General features: G+C 39.3%; 1 protein-coding gene across 3 annotated transcripts in view; it reads right to left on the minus strand.

Annotated features, from left to right (window-relative positions):
• Positions 1-15,390, minus strand: part of tbc1d22a (TBC1 domain family, member 22a) — a 168,997-nt gene that overhangs the window by 78,336 nt on the left and 75,271 nt on the right. The window lies entirely within an intron of this gene.

The raw sequence follows: 15,390 nt of genomic DNA on the forward strand, positions 1-15,390 counted from the left end.
CAGAATGCGTCTTTGCTGGTGACAGAATGATAAAACAGATTTTCTTTTCTTTGTCCCCCTATCACACAGCTGACACGAGAAATAGAGACTCGGCAAGATCTAAAGATTCTCAGCTAGGAGAACTTCAATTTATGGCTTTTTATAGTCAAGTAATTAAGTTAATCTAAAAATATTCAATAACCCCTGCGATTATTCACAGAAGATAAATCATTTTTTGACAGAACTATTTCTCTGGATCATTTAGGAGCTCTATTGCTTTTTATCTGGAGCGATGAGAGAATCTCTGATTATAAAGGGAAGTAAGATGAGGCCGGATGCAGATGAAAGCGCAGCTATTGATTTTCAGCTTTATATATCCTACTGTTGAACGACGACGATGGCCTGTCTGATTGCGCTGATCATTTCCAAACAGCAGGTCAAGACGTGTCACTCTCACAACATTTAGAAACATCAAATGTGGCTATTATAGCGCTTGATGAGTAACTCCCGGATACTCTTCGTTCATTTCATCCATATTATATTTATATTTCTCGTCTCTACCTGCTGACTTTTTTGTGGAACAGACACAATTATCCTATTTTTTCCTGTTGTAATAATATCCCTTTAGGAAATAACTCTATAAAAAAAAGAAAATCTATAAAAAACCCATCCTCTGGTAATGAATTCAGTTTTAGTCGTGCACGTACTGGTCACAAAACAAAACAAAGAAAAAAAAAAGATCCAGGTCGTCCTTCAAACACAAATACTGAAAACCCCCAAACAAAACAACAAACAAACTGTAAGAGAAATTACTCATCATGCTAATGATATACTTACACAAAAGATTGGTTTATTTATACACCACCTCAATAAGCAAGAACCAAAGTTAAATTATCTGAAGACATCTGTAAAGCTATGCCGTTTACATTTACGCATACAAAACTTTGGCTATGCCTTGTGCTGGTCGCACGTATATTCAAACATATCTAAACAGGTGTCAGAAGTTTATACCTGACATCCTGTAGTTTGGTTTTGACAGATTAAAAATTTTATAGAGATTTATGTGAATGGAAAACTGAACTATATCGAAACATTTTAGGCATTCCAGATTCAAGTTCCTGGATATGTGAATACTCACTTTTTAAATATCGATTCTTTTTAGCTTTTTAGGTCTTGACAGGGGGCTTTAGTCTGTAGTTTGTCTGCAAACACTTGCCCACTACTCTCCAGGCAGTAGTGAAACTGTGAAAAGTGTCACACCAAATGGAAACGGAGACAGTTTGTCCTTAAAGTTATGTTGTTTTTGCTTTGAAGGAGAACATTTCCTGTTTGCTTCGCTCTTTTCAAAGTTTTACTCCGGCTTGGAGAGTGGTTGGAAAGTATTCCCAAACTATTCAGCAACTTCCAAGCAGGCAACTGGCAACTGCAATCACAAAGAGGTTTTTAGAGGTTTTTGCAGCTAACTTTCAGCAACTACTCACCAACAAGCTGGGGAATACAAATCTTCCCCTAGTGAGCGCACATTGCCAAGTTTTCTGACTGGTCTCTAGGTCTGATACCGGGCAAGAGAAAATGTACACTCTGGACAGGTTGATGGTGACAATCCTACTAGTCCTCCTTAAAAAAAAACAACAACACCTCAAAAACCCTGACCCTTTCTTTTGCTGACACATTGACACACACAAATAACCACCTGGGCACTTCAATTTATGGCTTATATGAAAGTTCCATATGACCACTTTAAGGGTATAGAAGTAGAAAATAAATGCAAAGTGGCTGCTATTGCCACAATCAACCATGGTCTTGTCTAGCAGACAAGACCACGCTTGATTGAGAATGAAAGAGAGACATTTAATCAGACAGAGAAAGAGATAGAGCACCAAAAACAAATGGTTGATTCTATTTCTGCCAGTCCAAATGCTATTACCCAACCCTAGAAACATGGTGATTGTGCCCTAAACCAAATAGAGCAGTGAATACCAGGGCGATGCTCAGGCCAACAAAGCCACAAAGAGAGACAGCTTCAAGGAAAACTGAAGAGAAAGTCTTAAACCGCCTGAAGGAAAACAATGCTTATACCAAGTCAATAATCTCACCCAATGATTAAAGCAGAAGAAATTAGAGAAAGCAAAAGTAGATAAGGAACACAGCAGAAAAGACAGTGTTCCTCCTGGATGTCAGCAGCTGTACCCAGGCAATCACTAAGCAGCTCATTAGAGCTAATAACAGACGTTAATCAGAGGGAGACTTAGAACAGAAGACTCCGCCAACAGTGGCTAAACCACGGGGAGAAAGACGCCGATATTAGTTACTGGCCAAGATCTACTCCACAGATTGCTCAATCTATAGACAGACAAACAGGCAGATGGATGGATACAAAGACCGAGAGGAGGGAAGAGAAGGGGTAGGATGGAGAAGAGGAGATATCACTATGCTCAGTTGCCAAGACATCGTACACAATTACAGTCTTCCTGTTGTTTATAGTTATAAAAGGTACGAATCCAACGTAGCTTTGCTTAGCTGAGTGGGAAAAACAGAAATAGGAACAATTTCTGATGGTTAAAGACAGGAGTAGAACCATCCACAACTTAAGTTATATGAACAGCTCGGCACAATAGTGAAAAAGCTGGCGAACTAATGGGACAATATGGCATGTAGCTGTAGTGTTTCAGGATTTTATGATAAATGAATGAATGAAGACCACAATAAGCTCTGGTTATAGATTTAAATCCAATTCCATTAAGGAAGAAAATCAATAAGTATACAGATAAGTATCAATAGCAAAACGCTGTGCTGGTGTCAATACCATTATTGAATAACACCAGGCCCTAATTAACAGTGTGTTAACCAAACAACAAATCATGTTCCAGCTTCAAATAAGTAAATGTGAGCCTCCCATTGCTTTAAGGGATTAAAGATGTCAAACATGAACTGCCAGCTTCCCGCGTTCGACGCTGATGCACCGTTGTTGCATTTCTTTCAGGGATGTAAAAGCACAAAAATGTACTGGTGCATCTCAAAAAACATATTTAGAGAGAGTAAAAAGTGAAACTTTTTTCCAACAAGACGAGCTTTCATACATTCATCAATAATAAACTGAAATACTTCAAGCTTTCTTTTTCCCCATTTTGCCAAATACAAGTTTATGATCATCAAAAATCAATGTTGAATTAAAAAAAATCCCAAATTATTAAAATATTTAATGCATAGTTTGAGTAAATTACTATTCAGACAATATAAATACTGTGTATTGCCCGGGGTAATAAAGTAGATGTAACCACATACCCAGAGAAGACTGCTGACTTGACAGTTGTCTAGATGACGCCCTCCAGGAGGAGGGTAAGTCACAGAAGGTCACTGCTGAAAAGGCTGGCTGCTCACAGAGTGCTGTATGAAACCATATTAATGGAAAGTTGACTGGGGGGGGGGGGAAATTGTGCAAGTAAAAAGGTGTAAAACACACAGGAATGGCCGAAGCCTTAGGAAGCTTGTCAGGCAACTTTGATCAAGGCTTTCACAGAACTTCACAAGAAGTAGACTGAGGCTGGTGTCAGTCAAGAGCCACCATGCATTAGGAAAAGGGCTACAACTGTTACAGTCAAAAAGATCAAGTTAATTGTGAAGCAGACACTGTCAAGGGCACCTTACTTAGGCTGTGGAGAAAAAAATTGGACTGCTGATCAGTTCTCCTATGTCCTCTTTTCAGATAAAACAAAAGTTTGTTCTTCTTTTGCAAATCAAGGTCCTAGAGTCTGAAGAGTGGAGAGGCACAGCATGTCTTTTGTCCTTTCGTCCTCCCCCCCAACCGGTTGCGGTAGATGACTGCCCCTCTCTGAGCCTGGTTCTGGAGGTTTTTTCCTGTTAAAATTGAGTTTTTCCTTCCCACTGTCACCAAAACACTTGCTCATAACGGTCTCATTTAATTGATGGGGCTTTCTCCATTTTCTCTCTATTATAGCAGGGTCTTTAACTTAAAATATAAAGCGCCCTGAGGAAACTTTTGTTTGGTGCTACATAAATAAAATCGAATTGAAATTGAATAGAATGAAAGTCTCAAGTCTCTGCAGTCTGTGATGACTCAGGTGCCATGTCATTTGCTAGTTTGGGTGGTCAGCTGCAGAAAAGCTTTTTAGAGATTCTGAGTTCCTTTTCCACCAGGACACTGTGAGCAGCCAAAACTGCCACCAAATGGTTTGATAACGATGTCACGGTTTTGGCCGAATGGGTAGCTACGTTCATCCAGTCTTAATCCCACTGAGTATTTGTAAGGTACTGTAACAAAGAAGATGAGAAACACTTGACCAAAAAAGATGAGCTGCAGAGCCACTAACAAAGCAACCTCCACAATGCTAATGGTCACATCTGTGACACTAAAGCAGCCTCAAAAACAGTAACGCGTGTATAAATAAACACACACTTCAGAAGAAAGATATTCCCGTGCTGTAAATCCTTTGTTGATTCATATTAGATACTGGATTTCTGTGATTTATAAGCCACAATTATCAAAATGAAAATAAAAAAAAAGACTTGAATATTTCTCTTCACATGTAATGAATGCAGAATATAAAATAATCATATTCCAAAGGATAAACTAAGACTTTTGAATAACAAAAACTTTTTAAGATGCACCTGTAAATGTGTATTTCGGACGTTTTCTTTCTAATTAAATAGGGAAAAGAAAAACAAGCAAAAAGGTGAACTTGTATTTAACTAGATTCTTAACAGGAATATAAACTATTTGGTGACAGTATATTCATATTGCATCCAAAGAAGCAGCGATCAGCATTTGGCCCTCTAATGAAAACTAATAATTATCTAATTTGTGCAAATTCGTACTCTGACAAAACGAACTGCTGCAGCACTAAATACAAATGACTCATGGCCACACAAGCGAGTGACAAAACTGGTGACAACTGAACAAATCCTCTAAACTGGCACTTTACTTCTATGACTGCACATGTTGAGCCATTAATTATATAAACACTGTGCAGCACAGCATGGCCGGGTACACTGTGTCACGGCTAAAGCTACATCCACAAATAACAGATCAGAGAAAAGATACGAGGGAAGATGTGAAGAAGCAGAAGGACAAACACATGAATGAGATGCGAGATCAGGCTGAAAAGGCCAGAAAGGAACCGCTTAGCAAAATCAACAGTAAATACTACCAGCCTTGTAATTCAAAGACAACATAACATCTCAATATCACTCTGGAAAGAAGATATGCTCATTTTCAGACATAATTACTTGCTTGATTCAGTTTAAGTTTCCTTCCAGTCAGACAAGCTCTTATATGTGCGGTGCTGTGTGGGTTTGTAATTAAGCCAGCTCACCTTGTCAGTCTGTGCTCTGTGTTTGTGTGAGGCCTTACATGCCTGCAGGCGTTTTATCACAGCTGACTGACAGTATGTTTCCATCTTCCCAGCTTTGTCCCTGAGTGCTCCACCTAGGCAGTCTATCTGCGTGCACACACACACCCTCCACAGTGGTAGGGCTCAGGCTGTATAGGGTTTCCAGCCACATATGGACAGCAGAGCTCAGTATATAATATACTTTTAATAATAACCCACTTGTTCATTAGAAGCATTTAGCTTGCGGATAATTTGCTGTGCTACCCCAACCTTGAGCCAAGAGCTAAGCTGCTGAATGCGGAACACTACTTTTCTTCGCCTGGTGAAAGCTGCAGTTTGCTGGCACTATGGCAAACCACAGAAAACACAATGCGAAATAAGGCATGTTGCAGGTTAATCTCTCGCTTTTCTCCCTTTTTATCCTTTGTGTTTATGGGAACTAGGGCTGCCACGATTAGTCGACTAGTCACGATTACGTCGACGATTGTCGACGACTTATTTAATAGTCGACGCGTTGTTTGAAGCTTTGTAAGATCACAAAAGACACATCAATGAGTAGTAGGATTTAAGAGTGTAATAACGGCCTGAAACAGAAGATGGCAGCACTGCATGTACAAGGATGCCAGCTGCCGTTAAACCCCGAAGAAGAAGAAGCTGTGTCCCAGAATTCATAGCGCGGCCCAGCTCAGTTTCCAACAATGGCGGCAGCTAGTTAGTTTTAATATTACCCTTATTATTCTTTCTGGGTCACAAAATAAACGTTTAACAGATTTTCAGGCGAGAATATAGCCGTGTAAACCTCAAACATCTGTTCAGTTTATCAAGACACCGCATACTTTCAAAAGCGCTCCGACGTTTTTGGAGACGTCTGTTACCCACTAGCTCGATAGCTAGCCGGGGGCAAGGCTCACTAGAGCCGTGAGAACACCGGACTCCTGGCAGATCGTTTTCAAACCCACCGCCGTCTTTCGCTACTCAGGTTGAACATGATATATAAGTCACTTAGATAACTTAAAAATGATATTGTTTTTTTGTTTTGTTTTTGTTTTTTTAGTATTTTATTTGTTCCTGAGTAAATCGGTTTGGCTGAGATTAAAGTTATAGTTTTTACACAGCTGAATAAATGTCGAGCAGAAATGTGAGATGCTGGAGAATATACTCCGGTGTCCCGTTATATTTTAGATAGCAAGGAGTTCTTCACCGAAATAATCTGCAAATGTCATTCAAATTTAATAAACTATCATCTTGTCTTTATTTTTAGTTAGCACCTTAAACACTTAAAGCTGTAAGCTAATAATAGTTATATAAGAGCAGATGCTGCTGGTGCAATAAGCTGTACAGTTTTACGTTCAGTGGATGAATGATCTGATTAGTCGACTAATCGCAAAAATAATCGGTGACTAGTCGACTATCAAAATAATAGTTTGTGGCAGCCCTAATGGGAACTTTATTCACATCATAAAGCAATGCCAAATGTCAAAGAAAATATGGCTGACATAAAACGATCAGACTAAATATTCAGTATATAATTCAGTAATGTCCCACCAGCAGACACCAGCTGCTCTGCATAAAAAGTCATAAACAGTATATTGTGGAGTAAAGCACACATTTCTCTCCATTTGCTTGATGCTTTGAGCTTGAAGTAGCTTCTCAGAATAAAGTGTGTATCTAGGGATCTGAGTAATCTTTATTTCTTCAAAAAAAAAGCTGTTAAAAACACTCGTACACACCTCAGCAGGTCCTTTAGTATACAAGCATATTCCCCCTCCTCCTGTCCATTTACTTCTCATTGGTCCTCTCTAAGTGATCGTCATCATCTGTGCTGTGTAAATGTCTGCGCATTCTCTCTCTAACCCTTTATCTTAAGTAATTCACATTGCCATTTGGAGAAGAGCTCCAGCTTCTGTTGCAATAAAATGTATTCAAATATTAAAATATGCTCAACTTGGAACATTTTCGGTCTGTCTTCACCATTCATTTCTTCAAGGGCCAACGCTCTCTAAAGTGCACCATCCTACTTCTACAAGGACAACAATGTACAAAATGGTGAAAGGGCATCTTTAATGTCAGAACTGAAACAACTTTCTTCTGCAAAACAAAACTAGAAAAAAAAACTGTAAAAGTTCTGCTTCTTTTTTTAAAATTGCATTGTAAGAGGTGATAGCTCCAAGAGCAAATTAACCAAGCACAGTGTCAATTTGTCATTTGGAAAAAAAAAACTTCAATTACCTGTACTGGGCGATAGCTGATAACATCTGCTTCCAGTAGCTGTCACTTCAGCAGGCAAAACTGTGGCAGTCAGCAGCTCAAAATAGGAAACCTTCTCTAACTAGTTACGTTTACACTTTCACTGAACAAACAGTGACCTTGTAGGCTGTCGTTCTGATGAAAGAAAGACATCTATTAAATTAATATTTATATCACATCTGATGTTGGAGATCACAAACACAGACTAGATCTCCCTGAGTACACTGTATATAAACATGTTGTTGTTTTCTACATGTGCTAAGTGGCTAATTGCCAATAAAACACAAGGATTTCCCTAAAAAAAAAAAATGAGATCCAAACTTCTTTATTTCAGATAATTCCATTAAAAATGCTCCAACACCACAAACACAGTCAAGATCTCCAGTGCAGGTACTTAAATTTCCTCATCCTTTGTCAATCCAAGTAGCCTCACCCATCACAACTGAAAAATGTAAAAAATTCTCTAGGATCTAAACCTTTCCTATTCTAAAACAGGAAGCATTTTGAGTTTATGGCAGTTGACTTCTTTTGAAGCGACCCTCAAGTGGTTCCTCCAAGAATTCCACTTTAATCTTTTACGTGTTGGACCAGTCTTCTGCTTGGACACTGCACAGTTATACCATGTCATTTTCAACATGAATTGAAACTAGTCATTAAGACCCATTAATAAAGTGTTTAGAAATTATCTACTAATGAGTTTAGTAAGAGTCAATGAAAAACAAGCATAAGGCTCATATTTCATAGACTTCTATATAATCAACCCTATTTCTGGAACTAAAGGATGTGCCCAGTGGTGGCCATTAAAAAGAATGTAAACTTAAGGGTTTTAGTTTTAAAACCAAAAGGTGCATCCATTTTTTTGTTTTCATATAATGTATATGTATATAAAATTCCATAATCCATAAATTCCATATAAATGTGTAAATTGTTCAGTGAAAGCTGCTGTATACAAGCATACAATGAATACTCAGTACAGAGCTAATAGCTGAATTCTTCGTGAATTCCTTGCAAGTGTAAAGCACTTGCTTGCCATTTTGTGCCTGCTATGACAAGTACAGCTTCAAAGCAGAGAATGGTGATGGGGTACACCAGGCCATTCATCTCTGTTGATACAAGGAAGGACTGCCCGGCTCGGCTGCTTCCTGACAGCATGGGGGCACTTTCTCAGTCGGTGATTTTTCCCTTTATGAAAATCTTGTTTTCTTGTTCTGTTGTTCATCCCTCTCTGTCATTCTCCATGTCCTCACTCTTTCTTACTCTTAAGCCTGCCAAGACACTCAGGCTGCTGTTATTTTCTACCACTTTGCCTCTATTCTAGTTCTGCTTCCTTTTCACTCACAGTTGTCAAATCCTCACCTCCCAGAATTTTAAAACACTCTACCGTTTTCTGTCTCCACGTTGCTTTCTTGTTCTCATATTTCTTCAGAGAAAATCCATACTTAGATATTGGCAGGCAGAATACATTATGGATCCACTGGTCAATCATAGCCTCTGCTCATTAGAAGAGGACCGGTCGAGCTCCTTGCTCCTGTCATGGCCCATCCTGGCCTTAATTAGATAGTTTTTATAGTCGGCAAATGGGAGAGGTGCTACTCCAGAGCAAATGGAAAAGCCAAAAGCAAAGTAATGCTCGGAGAAGGAGACACTATAGACATTCCAGATCAATTTCTTTGATTGAAAAGGGGGATCTTCTAACAGTCCAATACAAAACAACTTAAGTGTGTTCTTTTCCCCTCCCACTGCATCAATAATGTAACAATTGGAACTTTTCAATTTGGATTAACAGGCAGGTGTTAATGAAAGTCGGTGACACGAAGAAAGGGAGGAGTGCTGCGAAGTTGGAGTGGTTAAGAAGTGGAGCCATCACTCCGCATTGCATCATCAAAAGGTAAATAGAGTGTATGGCAGATGAACAAGCACTGCAGTGCCAGACCAAGGCAGATGTGTGACTGGAGACACAAAAACAAAACAAAAAAAAATACAAAAAATACAAACGAGAATGAGCTAAACTGAAAAACAAAGAGAAAGTAGAACAAAAGGAAGATAAACTAACTAAACGAACATATGTGGGGGCATTGTGTGAGTGGTACAGGGTGTAATGTTGGTCTTTTTTTGCTCACCTCATCCTATCACTGTGGGTTTTTGCCCAGTAGCCTACCTACACTGTGGCAGCAATCAAAGAAGACATTCCAGAGAAAGACAGAAAAAGACAATGGCAATAAAATGATGTGAAAACAAGAAAGAGAACACCTCTAAAAGACTTGTTTAGAGGACAGATTATGCAGCTCGAAACAGGTCAAAGTCTTAATTACGCCCCCATCGGTGAACTGACTCACATTTGCAGATACTGGCTGTCACTCAAACTCACTCAAGGCTTTAAACGGTCGAGACGCAGACAAACACATTTGGAGTAAGGATTCGAAAATTCAATCTGATGAAGATTTCAGGGTTTTTAGAGCGAAAACTCTGTGTGCACTAGTGTGAGTGCAAAGGAAAAAGTAGTCCACACTGGCATTTTGCTTCAAGATGATCAAAGTGACTTTTTCAGTGTACTCCACATTCTGTTTACAGCTTTTATTCGTACTAATTAGGCCATCATACCATAATCAAAACTGCCAAACGACCAGCACTGTGCCACTTAAACAGACGGGAGTCATAAACGGACAGAGCTTTTCGGCGTACATTGGATAATGCAGACACATAAAAAACACATACATTAAGCTGTTGTTACTGCAAAATCCTCGTCGGGAACAGTCACTGGATAAATGCAGCACTCTGCTGCACAACTGAGCCAAAGTACAAACCCAGGTGGTCAGAAAATGTAAGGAGTGCTGTGCAGAATAAATGTCTTCTACAATTATACAATGATTGTGGGACAGACATGAAACAAAATGGGTATCATTTCTGAACTTAAAATTGTTTAACTGATCACAGTTGTGGTCACTGACTTATTTTTTCTGCCCGAAAATGCTTGTGCTAACCACGGTGGCACGGTGGTTAGCACTGGGATTAAACGAGATTCGAACATGCTTACCAGCTGCACTTAGTCTGCGATGTTTAAACTGAAATCTAGCAACCTGTGACACTGTTACTTAACTTATGGCAATATTTTTAAAACCTATCTTTTGAATGGAAGGGCAAGTGAAACATGAAAGATTAGTTAAACATTTCAGCACGTTGATATATTGCTGCAGGAAGTTATGTCTGCCCAGTGGAACATTGAGTTTACATCCCGGACTAGCCCCCAATATATTATGCTCTGAATCAAAGCCAACATTTAATACAAAATAAAACTGAAAAAGAAATAATCAAAGCAAATAAATATGACGGGCAGCATAAAAAAGGGCAGCACGGTGGTTAGCACTGTTGCCGCCCTATGACAGCTGGGATAGGCTCCAGCACCCCCCGCGACCCTGAAAAGGATAAGCGGAAGCGAATGGATGTTTTCTAGAGATTAGTTAACTGAAAAAGTCCACAGGAAACAACACAAAAGCCAACGTTTCTTGAAGATTAAATGTGTATTTGCTCTAATTTTTAAGAAAAAGCAAGCTTTCCTTATAAGTTCATATAAATGTCAATTAATTATTTGTACATAAAATATTGTTAATAATAAATAATACAAAATAATTACAACTTAAGAGAAGGACATTTCTGCCTTCAGCATGAATTCATGACTTCAATTACATGGAAAGGACGGAGAGAGAGAGGGGGGGGAAGGGGTAAAGCAGCATAAAAGAAAACAGAAGAAGAGATGGCAAAAGGAGACGACAGCCAGAGAGTGCAAGAGCACAGACAGCATGAGAGAATCTCACTTTCTACCCCTTCACAAAGGAGCAAAATTAGGCCCACTGCATGAAAGAGCCAAACCTCTCTCTTCTTTGTCTATCCCTCTCCCTCTCTCTGCGTCAGAAAACAAGAGCACCTAACAACAACAACACAGCGCATCAACCCATCATGTAAGATGCCAGCCAGGCACGTTTGAAGGTTTGTTGGCTGTGTATGTTATTCAAGGCTCATCAGTGCATGGAGATACACAGGAACAAAGCATGGGGTGATGCTTTGAAGATCTGACAACAGTCTGAATTGCCCAAAGAGAAGAGGAGAGAGGAAAAACATGCAGAAAGAAGTAGGGATAGAGGAATAAAGAAGAAGAAAATGACAGCAAAAGAGAAGGTAGAGGAAACAAACAAAAAACAGGTGAAAAACTTTATAAAGAACAGTGGAAAAAGTAAAAGAGAAGAGAGGCTACGTCAAAGAAAGTAGCTCATTTGCATAACATCATTGGCACAAGCCGTAAGAAGGGATGGCAAATATGTAGATGCAGTTTCATAGTGAGTTCTTCTAAAAAATTCTTATTTGTGAGATATCTCAACTGTTTTCAGCTTCAATATAGCAATAAAGCTTTATCTTAATGACGCTTATGCTTTATAGATATGTGACTTCAACGTCCGTGTCATTTTGGAGGTTGTAGTAAAAGCACCAGACGCACTCCAGCACTGGAAGTTGTTATATTGTTGTTACATTTGTTAAAAATGGTGCTTCTAGCAGATTTTAAAATGACAGTAAATTTGCTGTGTGTAGTGTTGTGTCCAAAGTAGTACACAGAAGCAATTGGGTCCAACCTCTTAAGGCTCCCAGCAGGGTCACAGTGTGCATGGTGTGTGACTTACTGTGGTTTCAACAGTAGCTCTATGTTGCATAGCTTCAAAGATGAGCCAAAACATAGCACAGAGAACTTAAACTAACCTATTTTTGTGGGATGTATGGATTCTAGGAAGCAGCAAGAACTGCACACATAAGGGGAAGGATTTCTCTTTGTAGGAGTCTCTCGACAAACTAGTACGTAGAGCTTATTATAAATGTAAAACAAACAAGAACACAAAAGAAAAGGAGGTAAAATGTTTTTTTAAAAATTGGTCACGTTTCTCAATAAAGAAAAAAAACAACTCAAAACTCTCAGCAGGTGGTTGAAGGTGGCTTATCCTCTTTTTTCTTTCCTCTCCCATGTTCTGTTCACCTGATGTGTGTGCAAAACATCTGTTTTAAATTCAGAATGTTCAGCTTGAATAAAAAGAGCTGCAGAATGAGGAAGAAAGGTGACTTAAGTAATTTTGAAATACTCACACCAAACCACCTGGCACCAACAGCCATGCCGTTCAGAAACTGATTATCTAAAGGGATTTTCCCAAAGAATCATCAATTGAATTTATACAGAGAATGTTCCAACAAAGAGAGCGAGCAGCAATTCTTCGGGCCTTGTCCATGTCAGAGGACAATGGCCAGATTGCTTTAAACTGACACGAAGGCAACAGTGAGCATCTCTGCATGCACAACACAGAAGACCACACCACAGGCTGAGGATTACAGTTCATGTAGGCTCACCAAAATTTGACAACAAATGATTGGAAAAATGCTTCTATCCTAATGATTCTTGTTTTCTCCTGCAAAATTCAGATGGTAGCGACAATATTTGATGTAAACAACATGAAAGCATGGATCAATCATGCCTTGTATTAATTGTTCAGGCTGATAGTCATATTTCATTGGCACATTGTAGATCCCTTAGTCCCAGCTCTCAACGCCACAGAGCTTAGTCTAGCCTGAGTACTGAGTGACGATCGTGTGCATCCCTTTATGAACACAGTGTACCCATCATCTAATGGCTGCTGCCAAAAGGATAAAACACCATGTCAAAAAGCTCAAATGATCTCAAACTGCTTTCTTGATCATTACAATGAGTTCACTGTACTCAAGTGGTCTCCTCAGTCACCAGATCTCAATCCAACAGAACATCTTTGGGATGTGGTGGCATAGCAGGTTTGCCAATATGGACCCAAAATGTTTCGAGCAGGGGTGCAAGCCAGAAATGGCGAGCTTTATCTAATAAAGTGGTTGGTTGGTAAATTGCAGAAAATGAATGGGAAATGTAAAATAAAGCATCATTCCTCGTGAATACTGTCAAATGCTCTAAATGTAGATGGATTTTCTTGAATTCACTCATAATTAATCTCACAAAAATCATGTTGCAACTCTAATCGATTCATTTAACATCGCCACATTCAACATAAAGAAGGTACGAGCAACATATTTCTGCAACCCAAGGAGGAGCTCACTTGATGAAAGGAACCCTCCATGATGGTGATATCAAAGATCTTATACTGTAAACTGTAAATTATGCTGTCTATAGCAGATTTCAGGTTAACCAAATACTTTTAAAACACAGTAAATCTGTGACCACTACAAGGTAATATGTGGAGCTTCTCTCTCGTCCAGAGGGAGTGCATGCTGCAGGATTTCCTCTCAGCAAAGGAAGTGCATTCAGGATCGGAAAATCCAAATTAAAGAGATTTTTGAGCACTCTTCCTGGGGAGAAATGTCCCCCTGACTACAGCTGAAAGGAAGCAATTTTAGTATCCACTATAGGAGCAGGGTTCAGCCTTCAGAGTAAAATCTAATCGGATATGGAAAGTTCTCTGTCTGAAGAAGAGATGGAAAACAGGAAAAAAATATGACCTCTGCAGCAACCTCCCTTGATGCATTTCATTACGCTCAGGCAAGCACCAAGCTTAATTCCACTTAGTTCGAATTTGCCTGTTTAGGCATAATCATTGCAGTCTTTTAGTGTCTCTGCTGAAACTGCAGGGAAAAAAAAAGTGTTTCTTAGGATGTTAACAAGGTCGTCGTACATATAAAAACATTCTCTTTTCAGAATGTTTTTTTCTTTCTGAAAATATAAGGCTATTAAACCTGCCTCATTATCATGTAAGATTAAAACGACAGGTAAAATTACAATATGATGGACATTTTAAGACCCTTTCCATCAAAATAACAACAAGAACGTCTGCAGTGCTGGTGGGAAGTAAACTGTTGTTGTATATTATGTTAGCTTCCCTGTAACATATCAGTAAGTATTGTTTTACAACTGTAGCTGCCAACACTTTCTTGCTATTTAACAATAACTTGTTAAATTGCAAGGGCTGCACGGTGGTTAGCACTGTTGCCGCACAGCAAGAAGGTCCTGAGTTCAATTCCACCATCAGGCCGGGGTCTTTCTCTCCCCCGGGTACTCCGGCTTCCTCCCACAGTCCAAAGACATGCAGTTTGTGAGGATAATCCAAATTGCCCATAGGTGTGAATTTGCACATGAATGTGAGCGCGAATGGTTGTCTGTCTCTGTGTGTTAGCCCTGTGACAGACTGGCAACCTGTCCAGGGTGTACCCCGCCTCCCGCCCTATGACAGCTGGGATAGGCTCCAGCACCCCCCGCAACCCTGAAAGGGATGAGCAGAAGCGAATGGATGGATTGTTAAATTGTTGCCTACCCCTCACCCAAACCCACAGGATGGTCCTGCTGGGGCTTTTTCCTGTTAAAAGGGAGTTTTTCCTTCCCAATGTCTCCAAGTCCTCAAAGTCCTAATGGCTCTAATTGTCAAGGATTTATCCTTGCAGGGTCTTTACCTTACAATATAATGCGCCTATATGCAACTCTGGTTATGAATTGGTGCTATATAAATAAAGATGATTTGAGTTAAATTCACAGTGTACATACAGTGCAGCAAAGGAAAAAATGCTACAAAAAATAATATGCAAGAAGTTCCATCTGGTCATATTTTCAAGTAGTTCAAACATTTAAAAAATAAATCAATAAATAAAAAATAAAATTATATCGCACCTATACCGGCAATGAAATTTCTTGCAACTGCTTTCCCCCTTCTCATGTTGAGGATCTGAAGCAGTGTTTATACTGTCAGAAGAGTTAAGTGTGAAAGGAAAATAAAGCATTCATCTACACAAATGTGGCACAACTTAAACG

The sequence above is a fragment of the Rhamphochromis longiceps genome, linkage group LG17 (assembly GCF_057381845.1).
Source record: "Rhamphochromis longiceps isolate RC_006_pf linkage group LG17, R_longiceps_female_GT1.1, whole genome shotgun sequence".
Classification (NCBI taxonomy): domain Eukaryota; kingdom Metazoa; phylum Chordata; class Actinopteri; order Cichliformes; family Cichlidae; genus Rhamphochromis; species Rhamphochromis longiceps.